Source organism: Vidua macroura, chromosome 13 (assembly GCF_024509145.1).
Source record: "Vidua macroura isolate BioBank_ID:100142 chromosome 13, ASM2450914v1, whole genome shotgun sequence".
Taxonomy (NCBI): domain Eukaryota; kingdom Metazoa; phylum Chordata; class Aves; order Passeriformes; family Viduidae; genus Vidua; species Vidua macroura.
Window position 1 is genome coordinate 2,958,454 of NC_071583.1, and position 19,582 is coordinate 2,978,035.

The following is a 19,582-nucleotide window of genomic DNA, read 5'->3' on the forward strand; positions in this document are numbered from 1 at the left end:
CACTCCTCTGACTTAACTCTGTCCTGTTACAAGAGAGAAAAAACAAACAAAAGGAGAGAAAACCACCTGAAGTTGGTCATTTTCTTCATAAATGGAGGAAAGAGAGGACTAGCAAGGGTCAAAGGAAAATAGGAAGAGAAGCTCTAATGAAGAAAGCAACATAATTTTGTCCTTCTTACATGGAACAGGATCTGCACTTGGAAATCACACTGAAAACCACAAGCTAGTTAAGAGCTGTAACGATAAACGCTGCTTTTAAAGATAAACTGTTCTCCATCTGCATTTTTTTTTGATCTTCACATGTCCAGGTGCAATGAAGGAAGAAGGAAACATCTGCTAGGGAGTGCTGAAACCCCAGAAAATAACATCAGCACAGCCATCACTCACTGTGTGCTTCATGCAGGGTGCCTGGACACGCTGGGAAGAGAAACCTGAGGCACCAAATATCACCAAGCACCTTCATCTGTTTGTTGTGCAGAGGCAATCACTAATCAGCATCTGGGGATGCAAATGCACTTACAGAAGTCAATGAATAAAACAGAAGAGTAGCTAGGGAGAAAAATAAGCTAAATACAACAACCTTGAGTTTTGAGCGCTGACTTTGTTGCACAGAAACAACGGGGGAAAAAACAGCCCACCACAAAGTCAGCCAAGCTCACAGGTCACCTAAGCTCTTCACCTGAGTCTGTCTGAGCCTAGAAGGGCAATGAATTAATTACAAGTACACAGATTATGAACTACAATAATCTTAGCCTAGGAATAGTGACAACAAGCTGGGATTTGGTTCAGTGTGATCTTAGCTCCTGTGGGCACTGCCACAACACCCCCCTCGAGTCCCATGCACAGTCAATTATTCAATACCCAAGTTCTACAAAGAGAAGTACCTGGATTCCTTTTTTCTCATCCAGAGGGAAGAAATCTTCTCTGCTATTTAAGCAGAATGAGTGCCATGACACCCTGCAGTTCTGCCAGCCCTAGCAGGCTTTTTCCTAGGTGCACTTTGAGCAGGATGAGGATTTGTCTACATGAACACGGAGCAGAGCTCAGAAGGGTGGAGATAAGTAGAGCAAAAGGGTGCTGGGAGCCTCAGGTCCACCCACACACACTGGAAAGCTTTGCTCCAGCTCAGGAGGCCACGGATGAAAAGCCCATTAGCAGCTGAAGTGCTCAGAGGGAGCTCCTGAAATATCCTGGCTCAAAGTCACCCTGGGGGTTCCCTGTAACCCCAACAAAAGCACAGAGAGTGGGGATGGGATGATGCAGGATTCCCTCCCAAGGTGCAGCACACGTGGAGCCAGGGGGAACAAAAAAAGAGTTCACTGACCAAAATATAATTGATTGAAGCCCATGTTGGTACTTCAGGTAGGTAATTGTGATAACATCCATCTTCCTTCTGCTCTTTGAGTTATTCTCTTACCCAAAAAGATCTGCTAAGGACCCAGGGTCTGCTGTGAGGAGAAGCCAGCAGAGCTCCCCAGCCCTGTGGGCCATGGGATAATTCAGACCACAATCAAACCACACATTCCAGGTTTTATTTCAAAGTGGAGCACAGGAGAACCCCACAGACCTTGGGGGATCTCTCAGCTCATGACAGCACATTCAAACAGCACCTGGTGGATGAATTTCTTTGATAGAACTCATCCCACTAATGATTTGGGTTTTTTTAGGAGTCTAACCAAGAAAGGACAATTGAAACTTGTTATAAAACACTGAGCACATCACCACCAGAATATGGTTACAAGATTCCTGCTCTGTTTTCATTCCCGTGCTGCTCCCACACTCTGTGCTGGGACATCAATTTTCATTCTTCATGATTTAGGGTCGTTATAGGGTGGGCTTTGTGCTAGCAAAGAACCCATGATCTGTAACAAGACTGAATTTCTACTTTACTGGACAAATATACCAAAAGAAATTGTGGCATCTTGGTGGGTTGCTAAGCAACCAAGAGCTCCAGTGTCACTTGTTTGTGATCAATTCAAGTCATTCATAGGGCTCTGAAGCAGCAGCTCAGGAATTCCAACAAAATCTGTGCCTTGGGAAAGCCAGGGGGACTTCCTGACACACAATAACACTTTCTTTCCTCTAAGATAAACTTTGTAGATGTTCTTTTGATCTGTGTGATATGTTAATCCATTATTCTTAACATACTGCTAATGGGAAAAGCTATAATTAACTAACTACAGCATTGTAATGCATGCAAGATAAACTGATCTAATTAGTAGTGTTTAAAGTAGTCCCTGTCCTCTCCCACTGGGGAAAGGAGCAGATCCTTTCTGATCACAGGAGCAACTGTCCCCAACATCGTTTTATGTAAAGAATAAATTCCTTTTTGTTCCACTTTTTTTTTCTCCCAAAGAGAAGTGATAAAGTAAATTTTTAATGGCAAACAAGGTGGCCCCAGTCCAAGCCACTCGAGGTACACATCCAAGCTGTGAATAATGTAATCTTTCATTTAAATGAAGGCTTATCTGTTGGCTTTCTTGGGGTAAAGAAGTGGACTGTTATATTTTCACTCATGAAGTTTAATTACTGAAGTAACTCATACTGAATGCCCACAATAACCGCACTCAGTGAGTTAAATGTATATTGCTGAAGTACAGTCTTTATTTCAGCCTCATATTCAAGATTCATCTCATCCCTATTTTGATAAAAAATCAATAATAAACAGGAAGAGTTTAGAAACAAATTCGTTTCCAAGCTGTGTGCTGCATATGGCAAAATTTCAACTTCTTGATTGCTGGCAGGTGGTTTTTTACTAAGGATATTTAATGATAATTTCATATACACTGGGCAATATTTCTAAAGAAATTACCTTCTGCAAATCTCGGTGCCCTGTCCTGCGCATCTCATTTTAAAGTCACATGATCTGGACTTGTAGTTCCTCTGCAAGCCAGACTCCACCGACAGCAGATGCTCAGCCTAAATGAGCACCAGAAACTGGTGAACCAGAATTTCCTAATTGTTAATGACCCATTGAGAGAGGGGCTTATTTGGTTTGGGGTGTTTTTTTTAAACACAAAGAAAATTTACTACTTTTAAGCAAGAGAGAAGTGTTACCACAGCAGGAGTTGTGCACTCTGGTATTTCATATCAGAAGCAGAGGCACGTGGGAAGCAATGGCCACAGGATGGCAAGCACAGCTCCAACGAGGTAATATTTCACGTTCATAAACGGCAAAAAAAAAAAAAAAACATATTAATTTAAAGTACAGCTTTTCACCTCCTCTGCTTTCCTCAGACTGGTATCTAAAGTCATAACATTTATTATTTATTGTTTGTGGAATAGGATTTGGGGGAGCTACACAGCACATATCAACTCGGTCACACCAAACAAACCCTTGGCAACGACACAGAAATGCCACCTGTCACCGCTCTGGTGAAATTTTCCAAAACCACATTTCAAGCAGCAGTATTCCCAGGCAGTGCTGCACACCTGTACATAATCCAACAAAACACAGCTTAGTTCCTTTCTACACCAAAAGAAGCCAAGTATCCCTAAGGATGGAAGCGGCAGAGGCAAAGCCCACGTACATTTGCCGTGTCTGACTACTGGAAAACAGAATCTCCTTGGACTGCGTTGCCAAGCTCCCCGATGCTCTCTGATCGTGCAACACAAATCGATAACACACAGTCCAGACACCGAGCCTCAGCGATCCCAGCAGCTCTCCTGCCGTGCAACACGAGCACATCGCTTCCCCGGCGAAAAAAAACCAACCTTGGGACTTCGCTCATTATTTAGGAACTGCAGCAAACCCCCCCCACAAATCCTCTCCAAAATCACTTGGAAAGCACAAACAAGTGTTCGCCAAGATGCAGGACATCCGGGCTCGCAAACTTGAGGCCACCTAAAGCAACACGGGAGTGACATGCCGACCCCCAGCCGAGCCCCCGGCCCGTGGCTCTGTCCCCCGGACCCTCCGCGCTGTCCCCCGGCTCCGCAGGGCTCCGCACCCCCGAAACTTCCCGCGGGCAGCGGCTCCTCCGCCCGGGGACCCGAGTGCGGGGAGAAGGGGCCGGACCGGCTCCCCGGGACCCCCCGAGCCCCCCGCTCTCCCCCGGTCCGGGCTGAGCCCGGCTCCGCTTCCTCATCGCTCCGCAGGGCGCCGCCGCTGCGGGACCCGGTGCGGTGCCGGGAGCAGGAAAACCAGTTTTCAGATCAGAGCGATAATAATTAAAGAGCGCTTTGGGAGCCAGGCGGGGCGAGCCGGGGCGGCGGCAGGGCAGCCCCGCGGGCGGACACCCCCGGACCCCTCCCCGGTCCCCCCGCCGTACCTTGAGCCCGGGCGGGCGGAGGGGTCCCGGTGGCGGCGGCGGCTCCGCAGCCCCGTCCCGGCGCTCCGAATTAATCGCTCCACCCCGAAAAAAAAAAAAAAAAGGGGGAGGTAGGGGGGGAAGGAAGGAGGGGGAGCGGAAAAACCCAACGCAACCACCCCAAAGCCAGCCCCGCTCCACACCCACGAGGAGGGAGAGGGTCCCTCCGTGACTGGCATCGCTATCTCCTCCGGCGGAGCTTGCAGGGAGCCATGGCAACGAGCCCCCGCGCTCCCCACAGCCTCCCCCGGGGCACAGCCACCCCCGCCCCGGCTCCGGCCCCTCTCCGGGTCCCACCTGCCCGATCCGAATGCCCCCGGCCGGAGCCGGCTGCCAGCGGCACCTCCGCCCCCGCCGCTCGGGCGGTACCTGGGGATGCAGGGAGGGAGAAGAGCAGGGAGCGAGGGGAGCCCCTGCCCGCCCCCAGCCCGGGTGGGGCGTCCCGCAGCCGGGCAGGTGCCGGGGAGAGGCTCCCAGGGCCGGCCAGCCCAGAACCGGGGCGGGAGGAGGAGAACGGGATGGCCGAACCGCGGGCGCTGCCCCGGCAGGACCCGGGATGCTCTCGCTCCGGCGGGCAGCGGCTCCGCCAAAATCCAGGCAAGGAGGAGCGAGGCGCTGCCAGGGAAGGGACGGTCCCCGCCTGGTCTCGCCCCTCTCTCGGGTGGAGAATTGTCTCCAAAGATGAGGAAAAGATGAAGATTAAGAAAACCGCAACTGGATTTAGCCCTTCCCCCCTCTCCCCTACTACACCGTCATGTACCCAATCATCCCAACACCAAACCTCGGAAAACCCTCTTTTCCTCGTCGTTTTTTTTTTTTTTTTTTTTGCTTGTTTGTTTGGTTTTGGGTTTGTTTTTTTTTTTGGGGGGGGGGGCGTTTTTTGGTTTTGTTTTTTTTGTGTTTTTTTTTTTTTTCTTGCGAATGCCACCCTGTGTGCTGTACAAGACCACGGAACCAGCTCAGGTTCACGTGTGCGCTTGAGCGCCCGGACTCTGCCTGGGCGCTTCATGCTCCCAGCCCTGTGTGGAATGGGCTAAATATTTAAGTAATTGGTAAAGACAGTCGTCACAAATCTGCCAGTCATTGTCTTAAGCACTCCATCCCGAGAGGTGGGGAAGGTCAGACACAATCATTTTCATGAGGGCTTGGACTCCTCAGACATTTCTGTCTCGCTGCTGACCTTTGGGTGCTTTTCTTTTCCCTGAGCCTTGCCTAATGCACTGAACAGTAATCATAAAGTAACATTCACGGACATTAAACCATAAACCCACCCTACCGAATCACAGTGGCACTCCCGGGGATTATTAGCATTTGGGTTAAAGATTTTTGGGACAGTGGCAATTGGAATTCGTGGATGCACTGGCCAAGTGGTGTTATTTATCTCCTGCAGATTTAAGTCGGAGAGCTTGCCTTTTGGATGAGAAGTAAATAATTAAAGATGGCAGTAGAAGAAAAAATATCTGAAAAGTAGAAGGGAAAAGGGCAGAATAGTTTAATGTATTTGTTAAGCAAGTGCAAAACAGTTCAAACAATGGCAAGTTTGCAGTCATGCAAAGTCAGGCAATTAATAGATAGCATTTTTATATTCAACTATGCATGAGTGAACCAGCACCAATATAAATGCATGGAGCAGAGCATGGAAAGCTGCTGAGGAAGCTCTGAAGTTGGGCAGATTTCTGTGTGGCAAACACCCAGCCCAGAGCACACCAGAGGACTGGGAATCCTCCCTTTGGATCCTGCCCTCCACGCCAGATCCTGAATTGAGCCACTGTTCCATCTGAAGACAGTAAAATGTTATATTTACAGCACATTGCTTTCCAAAGCAACCAACAGCTAAGCAACAGACCTGTGCCCTGTGAGCGGAAACTCGGGAAATAAATGGACAAGGAGGCAGCTCCAGGGAATGTCTGAGGGCTGCCCGTGGATTGAAAAGCCATTTGACCCAGTACCCAAGAGCCAGCAGAAATCCACTCCAATCCAGAGGTTTGAGCCTTGGCAATGCCTTGGAAATGCCAAGGGTGGGAAGCTGCTTGTCTGGGAGCAGAGATAAGAGAGCTGGGAGAGCCAGGGAGAGCTGGCACTGCCCCTCCTGCCATTGCCAGGAGGATGAAAAGTGGAGCCAGTGACTCTCACCCAAGTGGAACCCTGCCTGCTGAGAATTTTAGACTTTCTGTGTTGAAAGGCACAGAGACCCTCAAGAGAACACTACATTTGACCTGAGGCTGTGGAGAAAGCTTCCAAAATTGATTGATAGGACTGGGATTATGGGTGTGTAGTTTGAATAGAAGTGTGTAATATCACATGGTGGAAAACTTAGAGTTTAAGGTTTTAAAATACAGCAATATATATGGAGCTAAGATGGAGGTTTTAGGCAGTGGCTGGTCCTTTTTCTTCATGGGTTTGGGTGGTATTTTGTAATTGGTCAGAAAAGTCTGCATTGTGAGACATAGGTGATTAGTTATTGAGTTAAAAGTAAAAGTAATTTGAGTGTCATTTCTTAATTGGACAGTTTTTCCTTAAAAGACCTTGTAGAGATAGATACGGGGCCATTTTGTAGCTTGTGAATGAAGTGCTGCAGAACTCACAGCTTGTAAGAGTGTAATATAGATAAGAAATAATAAAAACCTGAGTCCAAACACTGCCCTGCCAATGCTGAGCTCCACCCAGGATACCTCAGCAGCACCAGGAGTCTCCAGGTTGATTTTTGCAGGGCTCTGGCAGAAAGAAGGGAGGTACCAATTTCATAACCTGCAGAGACTGCTTGAGGCAGGGCTGCTGCCAAAGTCAGCTTCCCATCTGCCCATCCCTGCATCCCTGTGCCACAGAGGGAGGGAAGCTGGGCTCACAAAATGCAGCCACCCCTTAGACCTTCATCTCCCTGCTTAGCTGGCCCAGCTCCTACATCCTCCCTGTCAATGGGATTTTCCCAAGGTCTTCTCCCATGTTCAGGTTTGAGGCCATAAATGGAAAGCATTAAATGGTTCTAATTTTTCACACAGAGTCGTGCACAAAGTTTTTTTTTTTTTTTCTGCTAGGAAGCCAGATGATGGCAAAGCCCAAGTACAGCAGCTTCCCCAGAGCTGCTCCAGAGTTGCAAAATAAAATAAAATGTGTTCCTGTTAGTAATGATAATAACATGGCACTAGCTAAATCTATTTGAGAATAGGGTTTGCCTTAAGTAAAGTGTAAATAGACATAATCAATCGTGGCTCACATTTCACTGGGCTCTGAAATGGGGCAAATGTCGTGGCACTTAAGTCTGCACCAAACAAAAATAAAGACAGAGAAGCTCAGTGTGGTCCTCTCACAAAACTGCTCTTTATTTTGGGATTTCCTGCTGAAAATCAAGGGGCCTTTTCATCAGACCCTCTGCTTGATGTGAGAATGAGAGAGCAACACTGCTGGAAACACAGGAAAAAATTAATTCTCTCTAGGCTGGTACTGATCACATATTTAAAATACACACTAAATGCATAATATTGTCTGAAATCAAGTGTGAGAGAGCCCCCTCAGAATATTTACCTCAGGCGTTGTCTGAAGGAGTCAGAAGGAACAGCAGGTGTGTTTTGCCAATCCCATCTGTAACTTGTTACCTGATTCCCGGAATGTTCTCCCTCAAGACCATCTTAAACCCAGTTCCAGAGTCTGGTGGCAGGCTCAGAAGATTCCCAATCCTACTCTAAATGCCGTTTAAGACACATGAAATACTCAGGACAAAAGAACAGATTGGCCAGATTTTCTGTGGAGGAAATTAAATTGCTTGTAATTGCCAGCACATATCCCATCAGCAGAGCTCGTCAATAAAGATGCTGTAATTTTCTGAATAGGTAGATATGCAAAAAGGGGAATGCATTTGAATGTCAAGAACCACAATTTGATATGGACTAAAAAAAAAAAAAAAATAGGATAAATAAGCTTCTGGGAATCTAGTTTGGTCCTGGACAAATTAAGTGGCTAAAATAATTGACATGATGCCATTTAAATTTTGAAAGGATGCCCTGCTACAACATTTTGCAGCATTTTCCTTAACTTTTGCCATTTTAGAGTATTTAAGTTATACCAGCTGAGATGCAGCTTGAGAGGCACCAAGCTGCTTTGGGAGCTTGGAGTTCACAGGAGAAGATTTGGACCATTAAGGGAAAAACACAGAGAGAAGGTGATGCACATCCTGCTAATGGTTTATTAAACACAGATCTGAGTGGTCTGATTGTAAACACACCTCATCAACACACCTCAACACTTAACTTTGAAGTGCTGAAAGTTGGATGGGTCCTGACCAGAGAGAAACTCCAGACATGCCAGAAAATTCTCATCTATCCCTTCCTAATGAGAGTCCAGGAGAAATCCACGTGATCAAAGGACAGCAAATTTAAAGAGAATTAAAGGAACTACCACTTCTCACAGTTCAAAGCAGTCCCAGGAATTCAGGCTTTGAAGAACCTGGAGTGAAATGTTGGGACATTTTTTTTTTTTTTCTAATCTGATTTTTTTTAAGGCTGGATAATTTTATGACTGCTAATAACATTTGTAACTATGCAAGCTAAGATAATAACAATGGTAATCAAATCTCATGCTTCAGGGCATAAATTGATTGCTTGAAGGGGTTACGGAGAATTTTCAGGTTTTCCCACCACTGAGTCCATGATTTCACAACTGACTAAGTGCATTACAAGGGGGGGATTTGCTGCTGCAGCCAGACAATTGATCTAATCTGTAATAACAAATCTGACACCAAAATGCAGCGAGCTGCCTGTCTGCTGTGCAAACACGAAGAGATTTAGGCTCAAATTCAGGGAAATATTTGGTTCTTATTTTCCAGTTGGTTTCCTACAGGCCTTCTGAGAGAAAGCAGCAAGATCTAGGTTGAAAACAAATAAATCCAAAAAAACCCCAACAACTCCACAACATTTAAGAGCAGGAACGTAGCAGTGCATCTGAAAGATCATTTAGGCAAGGGGGGCTCATCCACAGGTTCAGGTCCAAAGATCAGGATGGAAAACAATTCACAGAGTGGGCTGACTCGTGTATCCTATGGCCAACCACATATTTCCACATGTTGCCATCAAAAAAGGAGGTCGTGGTCTCTTTTCCTTGAAAAACAGGCACAGCAGGAGATGAGAGAGCTCAGCCTGGAGATGGGGATTTAGGTTTAATTCCCAGCTGGACCAGCAAGCTCCACACAAGTTTGTACTCTGCTTCAGGACAGACAGACCGAGCTCTGGAGAGCATTTCATCCAGCAGAAAAGAACTGAAGATTCCCTTGAGCCAAGCTGAGGCAAAATTGGGCCTCACTTTTGTTACAGAATTTATGGAAGGACGGTTTGAGCTCCAGTGATGCCACAACAGAGTATTCCTGATTTTCCATAGAATCCCAGAATGGTTTGGGTAGGAAGGGACTTAGAGCTCATCCACTCCATGGGCAGGGACATTTTCACTACCCCAAGGTGCTCCAAGCAGGTCTTAGACTTTTCCAGGAATCCAGGGGCAGCCACAGCTTCTCTGTACCTCACAGGGCAGGATAGGAGAGGTCCAGGGCTCGGCCATGCAGAGGAACGAGGACATTTATTAGGAAAAGTGAGTGCACCTCACAAAACCAGCTGTGTGAAAACACATCTTTGGTCTCTGCAAGAACTGGCACAAAGCCCAGGAGCAGGAAGCTGCAATATTTAGAGAATTGGAAGCGTGACTCACGTCAGGACAGCGGCATCGATCTCATTCGTTTGTGGAAGAGATTAAAGGGGCCCAGGAATAAAGATTTCCTATTCCTGAACAAAAGCTGCTACTCGCTGGACAAAACCTCAGCAGAGAGGTCCTGCAGTTGTTCTGACCCCTGCCCAGTGTGGAGGTGGGATTTGGAGAGTGGAGCCTTTGCCTGGGTAATCCATGAGCACAGTGATGTTTTTGCAGTGATGTGGATGAGACCTATTGCTCACCTTCAATTGCTGAATAAAATGCTTTGTGGCAATTTTTCCTTTTTTTTTTTTTTTTTTTATTTCTTCTTGTCAAGGTCAACTGACATAAGTTCCACAAAATTTCTACTGCAAAAACCCTACGCTGATATAACACAAAAAAAAAAAAATAAAGGCAAGGATTGTAAAGAAATGGTTTGTGCACATTTTTAGCTGAGAATCAAACCCGTTTGGATGGCAGTAACAACAGACATTTACAGAATTACTGTAGCTGCCTTTGAAACTGAGCAGTCACAGTTCTGAACATAAACAGCCAAACCAGAATTACCAGGCACCCCCTCCCAAACTGTGCAGACACATGCACAGGATGATTGCCTTGGGCTTCATTTGGCTTTCATGAGAGAAGAGGAAATGGCCCTGATCTCCTAAGACAGGGACCAACAGTGGGCTTGGCTAATGCTGTCATTTGTATTCTCCCATTTTTTACGTCCATGGAGCTGATTTTATGACAATGACCTGCATTAAAATCCACATAAAAGCCCCCAAAACAATAGATGGGGATTTGCTGAACCAGTTGGTGCTGCCTGTGTTCCTTTACCAATTTAATGTGACTGGTGGCTCACAGGGTGTTCAATAGGTCACCTGCATCAGCAATTTCAGCCCAGACAATTTGCCTCTAAATACCACAAGCTCTGATACACATTTTCCAATTACAACTCAGACTGCTTTTAAATTCCACCAGACAAAGTTATAGAAGTCTAGAGGTCTCAGGAAACGACAGCATACAAATAATTCAATATTAAAGCAATTTTTTTTTTGCACAGTCAGGCTATGAGCAGTTATACAAAATTATTATGCAAGCAGGGAAGTGATAGCTTGACCAACAACGTGAGGCTTCTCTAAAAATATTGGCAATTCTCACATAACAGAGCACATAAATGATTTATCCCTCTTCAGTGTCCTTCAGAAAAGGCATTCAATGAGAAAAAAAAGCTAGTAATGGAAATATCAAATAGAATAATTGGGAAAACACTGTTAAAAAAGCAAACCTTTTATGCATATATACAAATTCATGTTATGGGAAACCAAGAAATTTTATTAAAAATAAGAATCACCCAGTAAATACTGAAAATGTTGTCATTAAGGCAGGATGATGAGTGTGGGTCAAAATTATATCCTTGCAAGAATGAAAGTAAGGATTTAAAGTGCTGGGGATTACCCAAATACTCAGAATTATATTTGTAATGAATGATAATATATAGTAATAATTTCAATAGACTGTGCAGGCAGTCTAGCGTTATTTTTTTCAGCATTTAAATAAAAAAAGATAAATACTTCCAAAACTTTCAGATCAAACCTAAGAGTAAATGAGGTGGTGCAGGGTGACTTTAACCCCTTGGTCAGCTGGCTGCGAGCAAGCAGGAGATTTTTCCAGAGTATCCAGAAAATGCAATGGGATGGAGCAAGGACAAGGACAAGGAATGAAAGTCATGGGATTGGGATCCCTACAGAGATCCTATACTCTGAGTGGGACATAAATCAGAGGGATTTAAAAGCCACTGGTTTAACCTTGTCTGTTTGAAGGCTACAAAATCCAAAACTGAATGAGCAGAGAATAGGAAATAAGTGTTAATTAAACAGAGAGTTAATTAAACTTTATGCTTTGAAAAAATTTGCTTCAGCAAAATTTTCTGACTTGTGGTAAAACATTTGTGATGGGCCATTATGACACCAAGACCAGATATTTTTCTTTAAAATACTTTTTAGCTCGAGAATAAAGATTGAATTGGGGATGTAGAACATGAGAAGCTCCTGTCAGTTGATCACAAAGGTTGATGCCCAGCAGTGGCAAAAGCCCAGCTCAGCACAAGATCCAGGCCAGGAGGAGCCTGGAATGAGCCAAGGATGCACAAAGGTGACCTCAAAAGAAACCCATTAATCCGAGTCCTGTCAGCAAAGGGAAACTGGTTTTGAGACTTTCCTAGCTCTGAAGTGGCTGCAGCTGTAGCAAACCCCACATCTTACTCCTGCTGCATAGTCCAGCTCGGGGCTGGAGCAGGAAAAGCCCTGTAACAACAGCCACGTCCTGCCTGAGGGCTTCAAAACTTCCTCAGGGAGGTAATTTGCTCCCTCAGAAATCCACAGCAAAAAGAGATAGATGTCCTCCTGCAAATGCATCCTTGTTTGGGTAATTCCAGCAGGGAGGGGAGGCAAAACCAGGGAAAAACCCCTGTTAAATCCAACCTCCAAACCTGTCAAATCCAGGAATCTCTGTGTTGAGATTCCTGCTAAAGGACAGACTCATTTAATGATTTAGAGTTTCCATGAAGTCCAAGCTGAGCTGACTTCCAGCTCCTTGAAGTTAATCTGGCTCTGACACTTCCCATCAACTGGAAGTTCATCCTGGATCCTTTTCTAAGTGTCTCTATCATCTAACAGCTCCCAGATTTCAGCTTTGGTGAATCTGCTCTCTCAGTCCTTCTGCCACCTGCCTTTTTTTGCTGGGCTCACAGGAGCTTCTCTGCCAGTGGCTCTGTAGCACACAGTAAAGCAGTGAAATGCACACCAGAAAGGACATTTTAAAAGTGTCCTGCCTCCTTTGGGAGCTAAATGCACGTGTAACACTAACAATAATCCAATAATCTACATGTAACTATAAATTTCTCTGTCTGCTGGCAGAACCAAGCCTTCCCAAGGTCCATGGCACAGCCCTGCAGATAATCCACACTGAGGAGTCACACACATCCCTTAGAGAAGCAGCAGAGAAAGAAATCCCCATGCCAACATCCAACCTCTGGGCAGGAATGCAAGCCAGGCATCATTTTCCCAGGATGACAGTAATCACCACTGTACCAAAGGAACTCTTGTAAAAGGAATTGTTTCCAGACAGAGATATTCAATCCTCTGTAAATATCTGAACATTCAAACTGTTGATGTTGCTCTTACCTTTGCTAAAATGAGTTTCCTTCCCTCTGCCATCTAAAATACATTAAAAGCCTTTCATGTTTCCTTGGTGGGGGGGGAGCAGGAAGGGTGAAGTTACCATTCTCTTTCAAATTATAAATAAAACAAAAAACTCTTTCAAATTTGACTTTTTCTGACTTTTCTGCCTGACTACATCTCATTCCAATCCAAATAGTTGCAGCATTCACTTGTTAATTATCTCCTAATTTGTAAGGGACTAACGGACTGTATTTTCTCTTCTTGCAATAGTCAGTCATATAATCTTATACATTTCTTGAAAATCAATTTGTTCTCCACCCTTACTGCCAAGAAATTGAACTGACTGAAAATAAAGAGAAGGATGTTAAATAATGCAGCTGCAGCAAAAGCAAAGCCAAAAACCCCTGACACAAACCACTGAGAAAGGAAATCCTTGTAAGCTAACCTGTCTCTTCCAAAGCTGGAGTAATCAGGGATGAAAAGACAAAATAAGACCTCAAAATAAGCAGGTCTCTCTGATCAGAATTGTTTCACTCATACAAGTTTTAATTCCACACGAAGATGCCTTTCTGCAGGCCCAGCAGTTGGAACACTACAGGGCCCTTAGGTGGAAAATTAGAATATAAAGGCAATTAACTGCCAATTAATCTTGTGAGGTCAATGGGAAACAGCCTGAATTGCTGTTTCCAGATGGGCAGAGGGACATGCTGGAATTTAATTTCTGCTGTCACCGCTGCTCTCTGGCACAGCTCCGAGCTCTCAAAACAAGGCTCTGGAACACCAATGAGTTGGCAAAATTTGGGGGTGTTTCAGCTTCTTCTGGTGCCAGACTGGAGATGTAAGTCCACCCCAGATGGATTTGGATTTTTCCCCCACTGTGCCACCCTTAGGTGACAATTTAGCGTGGCCTGAAAAAGTGTCACCACGTGTCCAAAGGTGATGTGTTGATGAAATTCACCAGAGAATGATTTGCTGTTTAAGGTTATTTAAATTTCAATGAAATATTGGCAGTGCTGGTTGAAAAGCTCTAAGATTTAGAAATATACTCAAATTTCCAAGCAGGTTATGTGTTTGAAAAGAAGACAGTATTGACTTTCCTGAAACACACTTTTAATGTTCCACATTGAAATGTAAAATGGGATAGGGAGTTGGGTTTATCACAAGCAGCTGAGAGAGAATAAAATTAAAAAAAAAAAATAAATTCATGGCTTCAAATTAAAAAAAAAAAAATCAAAAATCCCTAAAATATTCAAAGCAATGGCTGGAGGTGTGAATGCTGCCAGTGATTCATACACTGGGGAAGAAAAAGAAAAAACCCAAAACCAGTGAGAGATACTTACACTTCAGTGTTTTGACTCATGTTTTCTCATTCAAAGATGTTATTTGGACTTAAAACACTGAGCAAGCTGCAGCAGATTGATGGCTGAGGGTTTTGAGGGCTGTGACAAGCCCAGTGCTGACAAAGCCTCCTTTAAACCAGGCCTAGCTGTGGTCACAGACCACTAAGCCAAGGCTGGGTTTAAATACTGCTGTAATAAAGCCAAGCTAACCCCTGGGGGCACCTGTGATGGTCCCTAACATATTAATTGACCAATGTAGCTCAAAATTGAGTAGTCTTAGATGGAAACTATGTTTTCTCTTTAAAATATGTCGTGTTTTAGCTCATTAGAAACTGATCATGACAACGGTAGAGGTGAAATACAATATTTTCCCTACAGTTTTATGGCAAGTATTTATCCTTCAAGAGAAATAATTATCTTTGTCCCAAGCATTAGTTCCCTTCATGGCCAGGGAAACTTTGCTTGCGTGCCTCCCAGAAAATCTATTTTCCACCTCCACCAGAAAATCTATTTTTGGTCCACCAAAGAAAATGAGGCAATTAGGTGGAAAAGTGGGAAGCCAGAGACTTCCACTCACTCTGTGGGGTGGCTGCAGAGTCAGTGGGATAAGTTGTGCAAGGCCATGGAGAAACTGCAAGTTCAGCCTGCAAAAGGCAAGAGAAAGTAAAATATGGCTTAAAGTGTGATGAAGGGGATAAGGAAGCTTAGGGGTGTTTACGCTGATGAGGTTATTGGCTTGGAGTGTGACCCAAGGAGAGGATAAATGGATTGCTGCCACTCCAGGGCTCTGTCTGGGCTGGGAAGGACGATGAATTACAGGGATTTAATTGGCAGCTGCCTTTTCACCTGTGCTGAGTAAGTGCTCTCACTTGTGCCTCTGGAGTTATGGGTGCCAGGAAGGGCAAAGACAAGCTGGAATGGATAAAAAAAAGACAGCTGAGTAAGAGAGGAGCATGATTTGAGTGCTGGGATAAATCAGGAGTGATACCCCTGTGAAACGGGGATACATTGATCAGAATGAGACCCCTGCTCATTAAGTGAACAAGTCGCTTCTGAACCAGGAGAAAAAACACCAAACTGCCTTAAATTAAAGCTGTTACAGAGGCATCCTCGCTGTCCAATTTGCACAGGGTTTGTTTTGCTTGCAGAATAATTTATTATTATTTCTGTTGCAGTAATGGCCACGAGTTCAGCGTTGTGTGGGCTGTGTGCTCACTCCTGAGACAAAATCCAAAAATACAGAGATCAGGCAGGGGCTGGTGCAAACAATGACAGTGGAATGGGGAATGTTGGCAATGCAAGTGTGTGTTTTATAGAATAAAGGGTTTTTTTTTTTTACCATGCTGTGATCCTGTCCTGTGATTCCACAATGCCCTTGGCACTCTGAAGGTCTCACTGGCCAGGGAGGTTTGTCCTTGGGGCTCTCAGACACTTTCTGGGTGCTCTTTAAACACAGCTCAGGGTCCCCAGGGAGCAGGGGGTGCCTGGAGAGTCTGCACGGGGGGATTGAGTCTATTATTGCCCTGGGGAAGAGGAGGGGAAAGAGGATGCACAGCAGAAGGATAATGGGTAAAAATTAACTGATAGAGCTGAAAAGCATCAGCCCCTGTGTGGGGGCCAGAGCTGAGCTGCTCATTCCAGTTCCCACCTGGACAGAGTTGAAGTTTCCTTCAAGGGAGATGGGAGGAGAATTCTCTGGGGTTTCCTCCAAGCCTGGGGGGGTTCAGGAGCCTGATGCCCCTCTGGAGGCCACTCCAACTGCATGCAGTTACCGAGTACTTCTCAGGTTTTTCCTCCTCTGTTGTTATGGAAACAGGCTGTCCAAGGGCTGCCGAGCTTCTGAATGCTGGATGTGCAAGGAGGGCAGGTAGACAGGGAATCCCTCTGTGCAGCTCCAAAGCTGAGTAAAGATGAGGATGTTATTTTGGAGATAGATTAAATAAGCACAGAGAGCCAAAAGCTCTATCACAGAGGCATTCCTAGGATGGCCATATCCATAGGAAAGGCTGCTGGTGTGAATTTCTGTACCCACCTGTGGGCATGTGCAGCACCACCCTGCTGAATGAGTGCCAGAGGTTTTGCCTGAGGGGACACCTCATTACATCCAATTTTCCCTGGTGCACATTTTGTTAGGACATTCCTGATGTTTCTCCATTTGATTTTCTTAAATCTCATTTCATTCATTTCCTGAAGTTGCAGGATCAAAGACCTGAAGATATAAACCTGTGCCATGATGACAGTGGTGATTTGGAGAAGGACACCTGAGGAAATTCAACAACTCTCAGTGCTCTAAGGCTGGAGATAATAATTCCAAGTCTGTTATTTCATCCGGGGTAACATGCATCCTCCAAACCTCTGCTTCCAGTTCCTTGCTTGGCAGATCAGAGTGGTTTTTTTGGAGCTCCAGCCCTGTGTGGAGTCAGTCTGATGTTCTGAGCCCATGAGCCAAGGCAGTTTTCTCAGAAAGACTCAATGACTTCTTTCAGAGCTTGCAAGAGGCAGCTGGCAGACACATGGACTCGTGTGAGCAAGCCAGGAAAATGTGTCTGATTGCAAAAAGGGCAAAAGAGATGATTAATCTCTCCGAGGGCTTTCTAGCCCACCTTCTCTGCAGTCCATCCATGGAGCAGCTCCTCTCTGCTTCTCCCCAGCACCCTTGGTTCACTCGCTGCTCCCTCCCTCTTTATTCAGCTGCACAGTTTGCCTCAGACTGTTCAAAGGCTGTAAATCAGATTGCAAGATTTAAGCAGGGAACAAAACCATCACAAGCCAATTCACACAGCCTCGGCAGGAGAAAAGAGGAAAGGCAAATTCCCCGGCGCTGTTTCCCTAATGAAGCTCACACCTTTGTGTGGGAGCGAGGTTGTCTGCGGTTCCCTCCTCTCAAGGAGCTCTTCAGCTCTCTGCTAAAGCTGCTAATCAATGCTCTGGGAATGCCAGCCTGGAATGGCAGCCATTCCAGGAGTATTTGGCCACTCAGTCATACCTGCTATACCATATCATACCAAATCTAACTCGCTCGGGATGCCGCAAGCTCTCGTAGGTAAAATCCCGGCGTTTCCGAGTCAGATCGTGGGGTGCTGCTGGACATAGGAATGAAGGAAGAGAAAGGGTTGGATTGTAGGAAATTCCACCCCTGCTCCAGCCCTGGGCCACACTGGAACAGAGTCAGGGCTCGTGGTGCCCTCTCCTGGTGCCAGAGCTCCTCCGTGGCGTGGCACCACCACCATGGTCACTGGTGTTGGACTGACACCAGCTACTGATGCTTGTTTATGTGTCTGTGAAAACGCTGAATTCAGTCAGCAAAGCTCCCACACTGCGAGAGAAGGGATGTGACCAATCCATGAGGTCTGTCACCGTGCCAGGGCTGGCCAGGCAATGAGTGATGCTGCAGTGACCCACGAGCTCATCGTTCCTTCTGGAAGCACCACAGCCACACGTTCTGGCCTGTGAAATGATCCCGAGTTTTTAGCTGGCACAAATTCTTTGGATGTCAAGCTGGATTCTTCCAGGCTGGTTTTGTGCTGCTCTGCACTGCCTGAGCTTGATAAAACCAAAACCCCTTTCTAGGTCTTGTGGAAGGAGTCTCGTGAACAGCAGACCTGGCTCCATGGGCAAAGTCACTGTGGGAGTTTCCCAAATAAATCAATCCACATTCATCAGACCCTCAGAATACATATCAGTGTCAAAGTTGTCCTGGGAACATAAAACAAATCCTAGAGAAGACCTTTCTTTGCAAAGATTGTCCTTCCCTACAGGATACACAAGCTCTTCCCTCGAGCAGTGTTCTCAGGCTGGAGAAGATACAAAGGTTTGGTGTGGTCAGCTAAAAACTTGAGCATAACTCCTAAATTCACAAGAGAAGAATTGGGTCACTATGGCACAGTAACAGAACAAAGCCCTGTGATGATCAGACAGCTTTTTATTACTGAAGAGTGCATCAGACTTCGAATTCCAGTGCAGAAAAGGGGAAATCTGGAATTCTACTGTCTGTCTCTCCACCTAAAAATTAAATTACATGGTATTTTTGCACCACTATTTTCTCCTGAAGGTAACATCACTTCCAGTTACCCTGAAGTCAACTGAGAGCCAGTTCTCTTCTAAGTGCACTTCTCAGAGCTGACAGCAGCTTGGAGAAAAGATGATCATGCAGGAGCAAGATTGCACTAATTGCAGAAATAGGTGTTTCAGCTGCTGCTGGTTTGGAATATTGAAGTAAATTAAAACAAATGAAGCTGACATTAAATAGATATTTAGAAAAAGTACCAAGGCTGGGGAAGCAGAGCTGGGCAGGAGATGAAGGAGGTGTTTCATGATGTGCAATGTTTTGTGATCTCATCGCTGTTCGTGTCACTGAGTGCACAAAGTGACCTGAGTCTTTCCAAGAATCTGCTGTAAGACTTGGGATAAATGTCCTGCTGTCCCTCTGCAGCAGATGCCACCAACAATCAGCCAGTCCTTGGGTCAGCAAGACATCTGGAAGAGAGCAGGGTCAGAGAATCCCAGAGTGCTTTGGGTTGGAAGGACTTTAAAGATTATCCAGTCCCACGTCCCAGCCCTGCCCTGGGCAGGGACACCTTCCACCATCCCAGGCTGCTCCAAGCACTGTCCAAACTGGCCTTGGACACTGCCAGGGATCCACAGCTGCTCTGTGCCAGGGCCACCCCACCCTCCCAGTGAGGAATTTCCTCCTAACCTCTGATCTAAATCCCTCCCCTTTGAGTTTAAAACCATTCCCTGTTATCCATCACTGCCTGCCCGTGTAAAAAATCACCCTGCAAGTCTCATCCCCTCCCCATGGCTCATGCTGCTTCCTCCAATCCTCCTCACACACAGCCACCCTCAGATTCCATGAGGAGCTCTCATCACCTTGAACAAGTTTAGTTCATCAGCTGGAGCTTTCTTCTCCTGCAGGGCAGCACCTCACTCTCCAACACATCCAGCCTCACGTGCACCACTCAGGAGATGCAGAGACAGTCTCCAGTCTACAGCTGCTCCAACAAAAGCTGTTTGGCTGCAGGAAAGAAATAAACTGGCAAAGCAGAGATCCAAGATGATGCAGAGCATTATTCCCCTCCAC